The sequence below is a fragment of the Rhinoraja longicauda genome, chromosome 15 (assembly GCF_053455715.1).
Source record: "Rhinoraja longicauda isolate Sanriku21f chromosome 15, sRhiLon1.1, whole genome shotgun sequence".
Classification (NCBI taxonomy): domain Eukaryota; kingdom Metazoa; phylum Chordata; class Chondrichthyes; order Rajiformes; family Arhynchobatidae; genus Rhinoraja; species Rhinoraja longicauda.
Genome location: NC_135967.1, coordinates 12,366,619 through 12,381,932, shown reverse-complemented (window position 1 = coordinate 12,381,932; position 15,314 = coordinate 12,366,619).

Sequence of the window (15,314 nt, the reverse complement as noted above, 5' to 3'; positions counted from 1 at the left end):
CTGTGCGTCCTTGGAGTGTGGGAGGAGACCGTAGCACCCGGACAAAAAACAAACGTGGTCACAGGGAGAATGTACAAAATCCGTTCAGGCAGCACCTGTAGTCAGGATCAAACCCGGGTCGCTGGCGCTGGGAGGCAGCAACTCTACTGCTGCGCCACTGTGTCGCCAGCGTTATTCCCCCTACGTTTTTTCCAACTCATCCCAGATTCCACCACTCACAGACACCATCAAACCTAATCCTTGGGATGTGGGAGGAAACCAGAGGTTCCGGGGAATACCAAGTGATCACAGGGAGAACCTGCAAACTCCACATGGACAGCAGCGGAAGTCAGAATTGAACCTGGACCACTGGAGTTGTTTGGTAGGAGTGTGCCTCGCCAACCATAAAAGGCTTTAAGCCTTTGGGATGCACGGAATGAGATGTGAAAGGCTTCTATTCTATTTTCTGACTGCCTTCCTTGCCTGGCTGCTTTTACTTCTGAACGTTCTTAAATATATTTATTAAAGCCTTTCATTCTGTGAAATTCTGTCCTAAACAAATTATTTGCAGTTCCGTTGATGATTCAGATGGAACCACGTCAGCACATTTTTGTCTACTCTCCATGTTTTGTTTAGAAATCCTTTATACGCCCTCCTTTAGCATACTGAGAACTGCTGACTTTAAACTTATTTTCACTTGTCCGTCTGTAACGTTAGAGAGAGACACACACCAGGAACTGCAGATGCTGGAATCTTGAGCAAAAGGAGTGTTAGGGGAACATTCCCCTGCTCTGTACACACACTTACCCTCCCCGAGTCCCTTCTTTCCCTTTTGTCCCACCTCTCACCCCTTCCCCCCCCCCCCAACCCATCCCCCTCCACCTATATCCCTCCATCTGGCTTTACAATTCACTCCACCTATTCTCCATGTAACTGACACCCTTTTGACTGCTTCTCACTTCTAGCCTTTGTCACTTACTACACCACAGTTACGACACTACAGTTACTCACCAGTATCCACCTATCACTTAAGATCGTGGATGGTTATGTTTCAGTCTGAATAAGAGTCTTGACTTGAAATGTTCCCCAGACTTGCTGCCTGACCCGATGTTACTCCAGCACTTTGTGCCCTTTTGTGTATTAACCATCACCTGCAGTTCTTTATTTCTCCACCTGTCACTTGCCAGGCTTTGTCTCACCTCACTTCTCTTTTCCAGCTTTCTCCCCCCCCCCCCCCCTATTATAATTTGTCCAAAGAAGGTACAGCTGGTAGACTAGATACCTCACAGGGCCAAAGTCCCAGGTTCGATCCTGATCTCGGGTGCTGTCTGTGTGGAGTTTGCATGTTCTCCCTGCGATTACGTGGAGTTCGTCCAGGTGCTCCAGTTTCCACACGCATCCCAAAGACGTGCAGGTTTGTAGGTTAATTGGCACCTGTAAATAGCCCCTAGAGTGTAGGGATGGGATAACATAGAACTAGTGTGAATGAGTGATCGAAGGTCAGCATGGACTTGGTGCCTGAAGGGCCTATTTCAATCAATGAATCATGTAAGGGTCCCGACCTGCCTAATCCCTCCACAAATGCTGGCTTTCCTGCTGAGCTCCTCCAGCATTTTGTGTTATGTTGTAATTTTATAAAGTTGTGACATTTCTCCAGATTTCGGCAAAATCATGAGAGGAATAGATCAGGTAAACCCAGAGTAGGGGAATCGGGAACTAGAGGCATAGGCTTAAGGTGAGGGGGGAATGATTTAATGGGAACCTAAAGGGTCACTTTTTGTTACACAAATGTTAGTGGGTGTATGGAACAAGCTGCCAGAGGAGGTAGTAGAGGCAGGTACTATCGCAATGATTAAATATGTTTTATATGGATTGGATAGTTATAGAGGGATATGGGCCAAACACAAGCAGGTGGGATTAGTGTAGATGGGACATGTGGTTACTGTGGGCAAATTGGGCCAAAGGGCCTGACTCCATCTATAAGGCATATTATGGAGACATCAACACAGTAAGGTTTTAATACTACCAGACCACTATTAGATGTAAGCATTGACTCTATTAGCCAAATGATTTTGGGCCAATTCTTTATTTACTCTGCTATATTCTGAATTCAGCCATCAAAGGTATTAAAAGTAACCAAACTAGAATGATTAATGCAATATATAGAAACAAAGAACTTCAGATGCTTGTTAATACACAAAAGGACAGAAAGTGCTGGTGTAACTCAGCAGATCAGGCAGCTTCTCCGGAGAACATGGATAGGTGATGTGTCGGGTCTGAAGAAGGGTCTTGACCCGAACGGTCACCTATCCATGTTCTCCAGAGATGCTGCCTGACCCGCTGAGTTACTCCAGCACTTTGCAAACTATTATGATTATTAGATTTAACAACATAAATGTCTTAGACTTATAACACCCGATTTTACACGTTTTACATTTATTAATCCAACTTTAACCATCAGGAGAACTATATAATCAAATTGGGATGAAGTCTTTGATTTTCTATGTTATGGCAAAACATGAAAGAAAAATAGCCTACACATTTAATCATAGTATTATGTAAGTCCTACTTCTGTAGGTGTTTCACAGGTAGCATTATTAAATTAAATCTGACATTAAGCCATATGTTTTGACAACCAAACCAAAGATCATTCAAAGAGATAAATGTTATTGAGCTTTGCAAAGGAGGACTGGGAAATAGAAAGGGAGAGAGAATTAACAAACGGAAAGCCAGAATGTGGCGACTTGGCACCAAATTCTCTCTCACCTACGAGTTCCCATATTAGTTTCCATAAACACCAGTCATTTATTCCCCACTGCTGTTGCTATTAGTCACGGTTGCCCAGAGGCAAATCATCACAACCCTTCAAATTCAGGAGTATTTAAGTGGTTACAGACGAAAATAATCTAGAGTGGTATAAGTTTGAGACAGAACAGGGCTCACTTCAGTTTGAAAGAGAATAGGATTACAGGAAAATAAATGGGGAAAGGAGATCGTAGAACATGGCGGGCACAGTTGCGCAACGGTAGAGTTGCTGCCTTACAGCGCCAGAGACCCGGGTTCCATCCTGATTTGGGGTGACATCTGTACGGAGTTTGTATGTTCTCTTTTTGACTGCATGGGTTTTCTAAAGGTGCGGATTCCTCCCATGCTCCAAAGATATACAGGTTTGTAGGTTAATTGGCTTCAATAAAATTAATTGTCCCCAGTGTGTTGGATAGTGCTAGTGCATGGGGATCGCTGGTCGGCGTGGACACAGTGAGCCAAAGGGCCTGTTTCTGCACTGTATCTCTAAAGTCTAAAATCTAAACACCAAATGATGGTGTAGCTCAGTAGATCAGACAGCATCTCTGGAGAAAATGGATTGGCGGCGTTTCGGGTTGGGACCCTTCTTTAGACTGATTATAGTAAAGGGGAGAAAACTGGGAAAGAGGTGGGAGCTGGAAAAAGCCCGGCAAGTGATAGGTGGATATAGGAGAGGGGGGCTTTAAGATGACTGGGCAATAGCTAGAGATGAAAAGGAGATAAGCAGACAAAGGGTTTGATAAGGAGCGAAGAGACTTGAAAGATCAGTGAAATGTAAAGCCAGAGGGAAGGAGAAAGGTGGAATGAGATGGGGCAAGGGAAAGCGGGGTGGAATGGTGGGAGAATGGGTCAAGAAAGGGGGAAGGAGGAAGAAAGATAAATGTTGTGGTGTTACTTAAAATTGGAGAATTCAATGTCCATACTGTTAGGTTGTAAGCTACATAGGCAGAATAGACTTTTAAGATACAGCGTGGAAACAGGCCCTTTGACCCACCAAGTCCGCACTGGCCAGCCTGGAGGACCATCATGTACACTAGCACTATCTTACGCAGTAAGGACAATTTACAATTTACAGAAGCCAACTAACCTACAAACCTGCACGTCTTTGGGATGTAGAAAGAAACCAGAGCACCCGGAGAAAACCCACATGCTCACAGGGAGAAGAAACAAACTCCAAACAGCCAGCACACGTAGTCAGGATCGAACCTGGGTCTCTGGCGCTGTAAGGCAGCAACTTTACCATTTGTGGACACAGAATATGAGGTGCTGCTCATACAGTTTGCGTGTGGCCTCACTCTGGCAATGGAGGAGGCCCAGGGCAGAAAGGTCAGGATGGGAATGGGAGGAGGAATAAGATCGATGGGATTGCTCTGTGATTTGGAGTATACTCCATGTTGCAAGACTAAAATAGGAAATAAAAAGCAAAAACAGGAATATAAGAAAGCAAGAAAAGTTTGGATTTTGTTCTTCATACCAAATTTTCTGAACTTTAATAAGATTACAAGAATAATGTAGATATTGAAGTTCTTGTTAATATTTTGATTAAATTGTTTTTTACTTTGTTAATTCTTCCACACGTTAAATTGAGCAACACACCTGCGTTGACCGCTTTACATCACCTGTTTACACTTGGATATTTGAAGGGAACATCATGACACCATATCAGTTCCAATCATTTTAAGGAAAATAATTTTGATGTATAAATTACACCCACGCTGCTATCCAAATGCCCCATTGATATTCACCACAGACATAATGGGTTTGGCACAGACATCGTGGGCCGAAGGGCCTGTTCCTGCGTTATACTGTGACATGTTGTATATTACAATGATTAGTCGGAAAAATAGGATTATTAGAAAGAAAAGGCATCAGGGAGAAGATGTTGTTTCAAGATTGTTATTCAATCCCAGGACAGAGCAAAAGATGATCTTCAAGGATGTTTGCTGATCTATCTCTAGTCTAGTTTAGTTTAGTTTACTTTAGTTGAGTTTAGAGATGCTGCATGGAAATAGGCCTTTCTGTGCACATGCCCACGTCTATCATCTGTTCACAGCAGTTCTATGTTATCCCACTTTCCCACCCACTCACTGCACAATCGGGGCAATTTACAGAGGACAATTAACCTACAAACCCGCACGTCTTTGGGATGTGGGAGGAAACCGGAGCACCTGGAGGAAACACACGTGATCACAAGGAGACCCGAGGTCAGGATCAAACCCGGGTTTCAGGTGCTGTGAGGCAGCAGCTCTACCAGCTGTGCCACTATGCCACCCGCGTGTGGATTTGTAGGCTAATTGGCTTCTGTAAATTGCCTCTAGGATGCAAATGTGGGCTAACGTAGAACTAGTGTATAACTAACACTGTGGACAGCTCAATTGTAATCATGTATCAGAAAGAAAACTGCAGATGCTGGTTTAAATCGAAGGTAGACACAAAATGCTGGATTAACTCAGCGGGTCAGGCAGCATCTCTGAAGAGAAGGGATAGGTGACATTTCGGGTCGACACCCTTCTTCAGACCCTTAATCATGTATAGTCTTTCCACTGACTGGATAGCACGCAAGGGATTTCCCCAGGTGCTCCGGTTTCCTCCCGCATTCCAAAGACATGTAGGTTTGTGGGTTAATTGGCTTCTGTAAAAAAGTATTGTTCCTAGTGTGTAGGATAGAACTAGTGTATGGGGTGATTACTGTTGGGCTCAGACTCGGTGGGTTGGAAGGCCTGTTTCCACGCTGTATCACTAAACTAAACTGAAGTAGATGCACCGAGTAGAGGGGAATCAAGAACCAGAGGACATAGGTTTAAGGTGAGAGAGGGAAAGGTTTAACAGGAACCTGAGAGGCAACTTATTCACACATAGAGTGGTGAGTATATGGAATAAGATGCCAGAGGAGGTAATTGAGACAGATAATACGACAACATTTAAAAGAGGCTTATTGAGAGGACAGGTTTAGAGGGGTAGGGTCCAATCGTGGGCAGGTGGGACTAGTGTAAATGGGGCATCTTGGTGGCATGGGCAAGTTGGGCCGAAGAGCCTGTTTCCCTGATGTCTGACTCTCTGATATTTGGTGGGTTGTTACTGGTGTGCTCGCCGGCTGAAGAGGACTGTGTTCTTGGGTTGGGAGAGCAGGCTCCCGCCGGCAATGGCACAATGAACCCCCTGTTACTCTCTCGGTGTCTGGACTTGCTGCTTGCCGAGTTTCTCTGCAGTTTTACGAAGGTTTGCTGTGTCCCCGTATAAGGGAAAAATAAAGACGCGGGGGCGAGGCCCTGGAAACAGATTTAACTGTTCAATCCCGGACAGCAAGAGCACGCAAGCAAGGAAAGTATTCATACTAGATCTATTTGAAGATAAAGAGGAAGAAACTGCTGTGAAAAAGGTCCCGCAGCAGAAGATCAGCAAAAGTAAGACATTCTCGATGTATTTTGCTTTCATTTTTTGTTTTTAACCGAGTTTGTTCTTCTGACTCCTTATCCGAGGACAGTTTTACTTTGTAAACGTTCGCAAGTCTCAACTCTTCTTGTTAAACGCCTGCCTTTAAATGTTCGCGAATGGTTTTCGTTTCGACTCCCTGAAACAACTCTCTTTGTCAACATCAGATGCTGCTTTAACTCCCGTTGATTGTTGGCTAGATTAACACCTAGATTAACACCCAGCCATCCCCAAACAAACTCAGCTAAGCTTTTTTTTTTAAGGAAGGTTGTGATATATCCTCGTCTTCATTTATACACAGTCAAGACGCAATAAACAGGAAAAGTCTGTTTGTAAACCAGGAGGCAATGGATGGACAGTGAAGACGTGTCACTTTCTGTGAAGATAGATACAAAATGCTGGAGTAACGCTGCGGGACAGGCAGCATCTCTGGAGACAAGGAATGGGTGACGTTTCTTGTTATTTTAAACCAGGGGCTTACCTGCATTGGAGTTGCCTTTGATTCCTGAGACCATTGGTTGATGGGTTGTTGCCCAGCAGGTACTATTGCACCGTCGAAGAAGCATCTAGGCAGGCACATGGTCATAGGATGTTTCGAGGAATATGGGCCAAACACAGGCAGGTGGGACTAGTGTAGATGTGGGCAAGTTGGACGGTGTGGGCAAGTTGGACGGTGTGGGCAAGTTGGGCTGAAGGGACTGTTTTCACGCGTTATGACTCTGTAACATGCCCCGTCTATGCTAGTCCCACTGGCCTGTGTTTAGCCCCATCCCTGTAGAATGTGTCCTGACAACATCGCCTGGCTAGCTGACCCCTGCAACACCATCAGGACAATGTCTATGCCCGAGTCACGAACTACATTTATAACAACTTTCAGACTTGAATCTTGAAAAATGGCACCAAAAGATGGTGACTCTTGCATATTGTCTCAGTGTGCTATTCCTTTTCACTTGTACTTAACTATGATTGTGCTTATGTATAGTCATACTTCTACTGAACTCTATGCAAAAAAGGAATTTCACCGTACCTCAGTGCATGTGACAATAAAGTACGAAGTCAAGAGTGTTTTATTGTCATATGTCCCAAACCGAACAATGAAATTCTTACTTGCAGCAGCACAACAGAATATGCAAACATAGCACTCCATAAACAATATAATAAACCAAAAAAAGTTCAGTATCAATATATACTTTATATAGTATATATAGATAGTGGCCCAGCGGTAGAGTTGCTGTTTTACAGCACTTGCCACACCAGAGAATCAGGTTCAATCCCGACTACAGGTGCTGTCTGTATGTAGTTTGTACGTTCTCCCCGTGACTGCATGGGTTTTCTTCAAGATCTTCGGTTTTCCTCCCGCACTCCAAAGACGTACAGGTATGTGGGTTAATTGACTTGGTGTATGTGTAAATTGTCCCGAGTGTGTGTTAATGTGCGGGGATCACTGGTCGGTGCAGACTAGGTGGGCCAAAGGGCCTGTTTCCATGCTGTATCTCTAAACTAAACTAAAATATACACATTCATACATATACACACACATAAAACAAAGAAACAAACTATTTAATGCAAAAAGACAAAACCAATGCCCCCAAGTCTATGTAGTTCAGAGCCCATTTGGGGGTTGTAGTGTTCAATAGCCTGATGGCTGTAGGGAAGAACCTTTTCCTGAACCTAGACGTTATAGTTTTCAGGCTCCTATATCCAAAGACTGGCTGGTGAGGCCACCAAAGATAACTCCCTTACCCTGGCTTTATCGTATATCCACTCCAAAGACGTACAGGTTTGTAAGTTAATTGACGTGGAATAAATGTAAAGTTGTCCCTAGTGTGTGTAGGACAGTGTTAATGTGCAGGGATCACTGGTCAGTGCAGACTCTGCAGGCTGAAGGGCCAGTTTCCACGATGTATCTGTAAACTAAAACGAAACTAAACAAAAATAATGTGGGTCTCTGATGGTGCTGGCTGCCTTCAATATGCTCACTCCCGGACACTTGTAAAAGTTCAAGAGGGTACTGTCTGATATATCTTCGCAATCTTCAATGATTTAACGCTACATCTCAGGAAGCAGAGGTGTTGATGGGCTTTCTTTATAATTGCATCAGTGTGCTGGGTCCAAGAAAGATCCAGGAAAGGTCCATTGAACCATCGAGCATTACACAAGAGTTACCATGTTTCGGTGTCATTTTTCATGATTCAAGTCTAAAATTGTTACAAATTTAGAGTTCTTAACTTGGCCATTCAGGCCCATTGTCCTGGCGACATTGAAGTGTCGGCCTGTCCAAACTAAGTTGTTGGTGTCCAACAGCGCTGCTCCACCGCTCCGTGCCACTGCAGGCTGTTAAGACCAGAGATAACCCCCTTACCCCTCCGCAGACTAACACTCTGGGATCTTTTTCATCTCTGAGAGAGGGTGGGTGAGGCTTGCGTTTGACTTTCACAGGAGTTCCTGGGTCAGCAAGGAGACATGGTGAGTTTAATTGCATACAATTGAAACGGGAGAAGATTCGCTCTGTAATGAGTTTGTGCAAAGCTTTGAAGCTTAAATCTTGTTATTTTTTATAGCAAAAAGTAATTTGCAATTTAATCGCAGGCTAGAGGCAGGGAGCAGATATTCCCCACTGTCATTCCCTACTTGTTTGGGTCTAAAGACTGTTTTTAAGATAACTCATGGCAATTATATATAGCTACCGTCTCACCGTATGTATATAATCTTTTGCAGTCTAGAATGGTAATTTCTCCTTGACTGTCAATTATACCATTCTGCTGAACAAAGGAGACAGCTCAGCCTCCAGAAATTAACCATTTGACCTTGGTTAACAAATATGTCCTTGTTGTTGGTAGTGGTATAAGCTGGAAAATGATGCTCAAACTCAAAGTGCTAAAGCCCTGAACCAAAAGAGATAAATATCTACGATTATAGGGCAATGCTGCTTAATGTTGCCTCATAAGCCAACTGCGTCACTTTTGGAATCCCAGAAATAATCTGCACCACCTCCAAGGGAGACAGATATATGGTCCTCGATATAAAGAGAACTAAACCGCTCTTGCTTTTTCCAGTCGGGGAAACTTCAGGGTAATTTTCGACGTTCATCTTGTGGTTCTGCTCGAATTACTTGGATAATTTTAGCAACGTCCTTAGGCCCGAAAGAAGATTTCTTCTGGCCGTTTTTTTAGACTTTAAACTTTAGAGATATAGCACAAAAACAGGCCCTTCGGCCACCCAAGTCCCCACTGACCAGTGATCACCCCGTACACTAGCACTATCCTACACGCTAGGGATAATTTAAACGATTTTAACGAAGCCAATTAACTTACAAATCTGAATGTCTTTGGGATGTAGGCGGAAACCCCACACGATCACAGAGAGAACATTCAAACTCTGTAGAGGCAGCACCTGTAGTCAGGATGGAACCCGGGTCTCTACCGCTCTACAGCTGCGCCACTGTGCTGTTCCACTCTCTAACAGACTGCCCCCAAGTTACGTAAAGGTAGTCTCTCTGAGAACTGTCCTAATCCAGTAAGTTTTCATGTTCATAAGACATAGGAGCAGAATTAGGCCATTCGGCCCATCGTGTCTGCTCTGCCATTTGATCATGGCTGATCATTTTTCCCTCTCAACCCCATTCTCCTGCCTTCTTTCCATAACCTTTGACACCCTTACTAAGTTTTCTCAGGATGTTCAGAGAAGATTCATAAGGTTGATTCCTGAGAAGAGGGAGTTGCTTGATCTTCAGGAGTTGAGAAGAATGAGATGTTGAAATATGTAAGATGTTGAAGGGGTTTGACAAGGTAGGTGTAAAGAGGATGTCTCTTCTTGGAGAGGAAAGGGGCAAGCCTTCAAAGTAAATGGTTGTCCATTTAGAATGGAGATGAGAAAACATTTCCTTTCCCAAAGGGTTGTGAATCTTTGGCGGTTGATTTGACCATGTCTATAAGGCACACGAGTAGAATTATGTCATTCAGCCCATTGAGTCTACTGTGCCATTCAAACATGGCTGATCTAGTTTTCCTCTCAATTCCATCCTCCTGCCTTCCCTCCGTAACCTTTAACTGAATGGGGCGGCACAGTGGTACAACAGTAGAGCCGCTGCCTTACAGCGCCAGAGACCCAGGTTCGATCCTGATCTCGGGCGCTGTCTGTACAGAATTTGTACATTCTCCCCGTGACCATGTGGGTTTTTCTCCGGGTGCTCCGGTTTCCTCCCACGTTCCAAAGACGTGAAGGTTTGTAGGTTTATTGGCTTCTGTAAATTGTCCCTAGTGTGTAGGATAGTGTGCAGGTGATCACAGTTCGGCACAGAGCCTGTTTCCACACTGTTTCCAGGCTGTACCTCGAAAACTAAAAAAAACTAAAACTAATTGCAAGAGCATCTTTTTAACTGCAGATATGTGCCAGGTTGGGACCAAATATTGGCACAACTGATGTAAGGGAATAACTACTCCAAACAGCTGTCCCCTTGGTCAAAACAATACAATGGGTCTAGTACAACCACGTTCAGTGTTTGGAAGTGAACTTGCCTGGGTTTCTGGTCTCCTGTCTTATTCACTATCATGCATTTCAGTATGGAAGCTTTCTTTGTCGCTAAGTTAGAAACGTGCACTTATCTGCTTAACGCTGTACTTGTATTGACTTTCAGTGGGTTTTACAGCTGCCTTTTCATTATTTAGACTTTAGACTTAGTTTAGTTGAGTTTATTGTCACGTGTACCAAGGTACAGTGAAAAGCTTTTGTTGCGTGCTAACCAGTTAGTGGAAAGACTATACATGATTACAGTCGAGCCGTCCACAGCGTACAGATACATGGTAAAGGGAATAAAGTTTAGGGCAAGATAAAGTCCAGAGATAAAGCACGGAAACAGGCCCTTCGGCCCACTGAGTCCATGCCGACCAGCGATCACCTCGAACATTAATACTATTCTAAATACGAGGGACAGTTTACAATTTTACTGAAGATAATTAACCTGCAGACCAAACCTAATGCACCCAGAGAAAACCCATGTGGTCACAGGTAGAACGTACAATCTCCATACAGCCAGCACCCATAATCATCTATCTTTAAGTTGTAGAGTCGTAGAGACCTGATCTGAAACATCACCCACCATGTTCTCCAGGGATGCTGCCTGACCCCTGAGTTGCTCTGGCACTCTGTGTCCTCTCTGGTTTCAAACAGTCTTGTTCCGTTCCCCACCATCCGAGCCTTGCTCTCACTTCCATGGTCAGGCTGGAGGTACAGAAGCCTAAAGTCTTCCTGGAATAAACTGAACTAAAAAACAGAGCTACTACCGAAAATATATATTTTAATGTTTTTTTAAAAATATTTCTGTAAGTCCTAACTTGGAAACATTTAAAATTATTCACTGCTTAGACAACAGGTCTGATGTCTACGCCTGCCGTCTTTCCATGCTGTATTTCCAAAGTTTCTTGTCTTTAGTTTGTAGCTTTTTTTTAAGTTTAGAAATACAGCGTGGAAAGAGGCCCTTCAGCCCACCGAGACCGCGCCGACCAGCGATCCCCGTTACACTAGCACTATCCTACACGCTAGGGTCAATTTACAAATTTTACTGAAGCCAATTGACCTCTTTGGAGTGTGGGAGGAAACCGGAGCAGTCGGAGAGACCCCTGACGATCATGGGGGAGAATGTACAAACTCCATACACAGCACCCGTAATCAGGATCAAACTCAAGTCCCTGGTACTGTGAGGCAGCAGCTCTGCCATTGAGACCGGACTGGACTGGACTGGACTGGACCTGGACCTGGATCTGCTCCTGGACCTGCTCAGTGGAATGCACCCCATGAGCATGTCACAAACATGCTGACACTTGTCTTGCCCAATGCCCCGGGCTCTCCCAGTTGCACCCTTTTGCCTCTTAGTGCCCTCCTGGGTAATCCCACAGGGGGCAGTACCTCCCACTTTGGGAACCACTGATTTAGAGCAAGGAGATCCATGTCTATTCCACACATCCAGCCTGCGTTCTGCTGTGGAATGTGTGAAGCAGCTTCAGAGAACCAAAGGTTAAAAGAAAAACTAACCAAGCTATTCTCTTGACAAACTGTTTTCTTGTTTCCATATCAAGAATGTGCACATTGCTATTCTAACTATGTTGGGCCGATCTATTTTGGAAACCACATGAAATGGAAGAGATGAAAGTGCTTGCATGATGTTAAACAGAAAGGAAATGAAACAGCAATTCTTCAGTTTAATTACAATTCTGTAAACTCATCCAGCAACAGCAACAAAAATGACATATCTTAATTGTGACCAAACAATTCCTGGATAATTAATTTGGTGTGAGAGAAAAACTAGGTTGTAGGGGTTAACTAGACTCCTTTCACAAAGGGCTGGCACAGACATGATGGGTTGAAAGGTCTACTTCGGTCTTCTTCCTACAACACACTGTGATTTAATTCACCTTTATCATCTCAAAAAGATCGGCAGCATGGTGGCGCAGCGGTAGAGTTGCTGCCTCACAGCGCCAGAGACCCGGGTTCGATTCTGACAACAGGTTCTGTCTGTATGGAGTTTGTATGTTCTCCCTGTAACCACGTGGGTTTTCTCCAGGTGCTTTGGTTTCTTCCCACGCTCCAAAGGCATACAAGTTTGCAGGTTAATTGGCTTCAGTAAAATTGTAAACTGTTCCTAGTGTGTATGAGAGTGTTAGTGTTCGGGGATTGCTGGTTGGTATGGTTTCTGTGGGCCGAAAGGCCTGTTTTCGTGCTTATCTCTAAATTCTAAAAACTTCACACTATTTCAGTCACCTTTCCAATCTCAAACAGATCTAAAGGAAATCAATTTAGAAACTGCTTTTGTTGGAGATCCCAAATAAACCTTGTTTTCAACATTGGCTGATAAAGATCACAGCTGGAAATTTCTTTAAAAATAATAAATCCCTGGTTCTTTCCAACAAATTCCATTTCCTGGCTCCAGTCAACTTTAGTTAGGGAGTTCCCAAACCCTGAGCATCCTAATGGATACCATCAGCCAAGTTGGCCTGCTGAGTTCAGTGAATGGAATCCTTTCTTGGCTAATGTTCATTCCATTCCTTCAGTCTGCTGACTGACTGACTGGAGAGTTCTTGTTCATGTGTTGGATAAAAAAATAGCTTCAAAGTTGCTTGAGAGGCTGACTACCTGACAAAGCTACCTACCTATAGCTGGAGACAAAGGTAGTAGAACATAGAACATTGAACAGTACAGCACATGAACAGGTCCCTCAAAGGGAACAGGCCCTCAAAGTGCTTGCCAAACATAACACCAAGACAGGCAAGACAGACAAGCTGCTTGGGCAGTTTACAACCCAGTGGTATGAATATGAATTTCTCTAACTTCAAGTAACCCTTGTATCCCCACTCCCTCCATCCCTCCCCCACCCAAGTCATACCAGCTTGAAAGTCGTCGTGTTGAGTCTCATTGTTTATTCTCGTTTTCACCTAGGCCACAGCCAATAATGGCCTGTTTCCTTTATCATCGTTACTTTTTTTTGCATATCTTTCATTCCTTTGTTCTGTCTCTCTCTATATCGCCATCTATATCCCTCGTTTCCCTTTCCCCTGACTCTCTGTCTGAAGAAGGGTCTCGACCCGAAACGTCACCCATTCCTTTTCTCGAGAGATGCTGTCTGACTCCAGCTTTCTGTGTCTTTCTCCAGAGATGCTGCCTGACATGCTGAGTCACTCCAACATTATGTGTCTATATTCCCCACAGATAGTATCTATCTTTGATGTAAACAGTCATCTGCTTCTTACACACATGGGAAAATATTTGGTTTAAATCAGCATCTGCAGTTCCTTCCTACACTTAATACCAAGACCAACCCTTATCTGCATACAATTCATATTTCTCCATTCCCTGGAGGGATTTCTCCATTCCCTGCATATCCATGTGCCGATCTCATAGCCTCTTAAGTGTCACCTTCGTATCTCCCTCCACCACCATACCCAACAGTGCATTCCAGGCAGACATCACCCTCTGTGTAAAAGGAAATTGCCCCACGCATCTCCTTTAAACTTTGCCCATCTCATCTTGAAACTATGCCCTTCTCTATTTGATATTTCCATCCAGTGAACAGGGTCCTGGCCATCTACTGTAAATATGGCTCTCATAATTTTATATACTTCCATCAGACCTGCCTTCAACCTCTGGCGTTCTAGAGGAAACAATCATAAATCTGTCCAACCTCTCCCTGTAACGAATACCACCCTAATCCAGGCATCATTCTAGTATATCTCCTATGCACCCTTTTCAAAGTCTCTAGACCATTCCTGTATTGGAACTGCACACAGTAGTCCTAATGCAGCCTAACCAAAGTCTCATAAAGCTGCATCATGACTTCCTGGCTCTTATGCTCAATGCCCTGATCTATGAAAGCAAGATTACCAAATGCCTTCTTTACCACTCTATTTACTTAAGTTGTCCCATTTAGGGAGTTATGGACTTCGGCTTCAAGATCCCTCTGTACATCAATGCTGTTAAAGGTCTTGCCTTTAATTGCATGTTTTCCCTTTACATTCGACCTCCCAAAGTGCAACACTTCACACTTGCTCAGCTTAAACTCCATCTGCCATTTCTCTTCCCATTTCTGTAGCTCATCTACATCCGACTAACAGTCTTCCTCACATTTCTTAACCCCAGCAAATCTTGGTGTCATCTCAAACTTTGTAACCATCTAACCATTCTAACCATCTTTCTAACCAAACTATGTTTAGGTCCAAGTCATTTATAGATATCAACTTAAACCTAGAGGAAACAGATACTTAATGACAAGGCTTCCTGGGAGCTAGGCAGTCTTGCTCTTAGCAGTCTCATCTCCTCATGTAAAACCATGTCTACAAGTCAAAAACTACTTCATTGGCATTAAAACACCTCGGTACATCTTGACTTCATGAACAATGCTCTATATAAATGCAAGATTTCTTTTTCATCACCAACGAATTAATTTCCTGAAAATTATACACTTTTAACAATTCAGTTCACAATACATTGGGCGAATTACCTGGGTTGATCTTAGTGGAGTCTAGGATAATGTGGTTCATTCTTAGCAGAAACCTCACGTGATCTTTCAAGGTGAGAGGGGAAAGGTTTAAGGCGAGAGAATTCTTGGA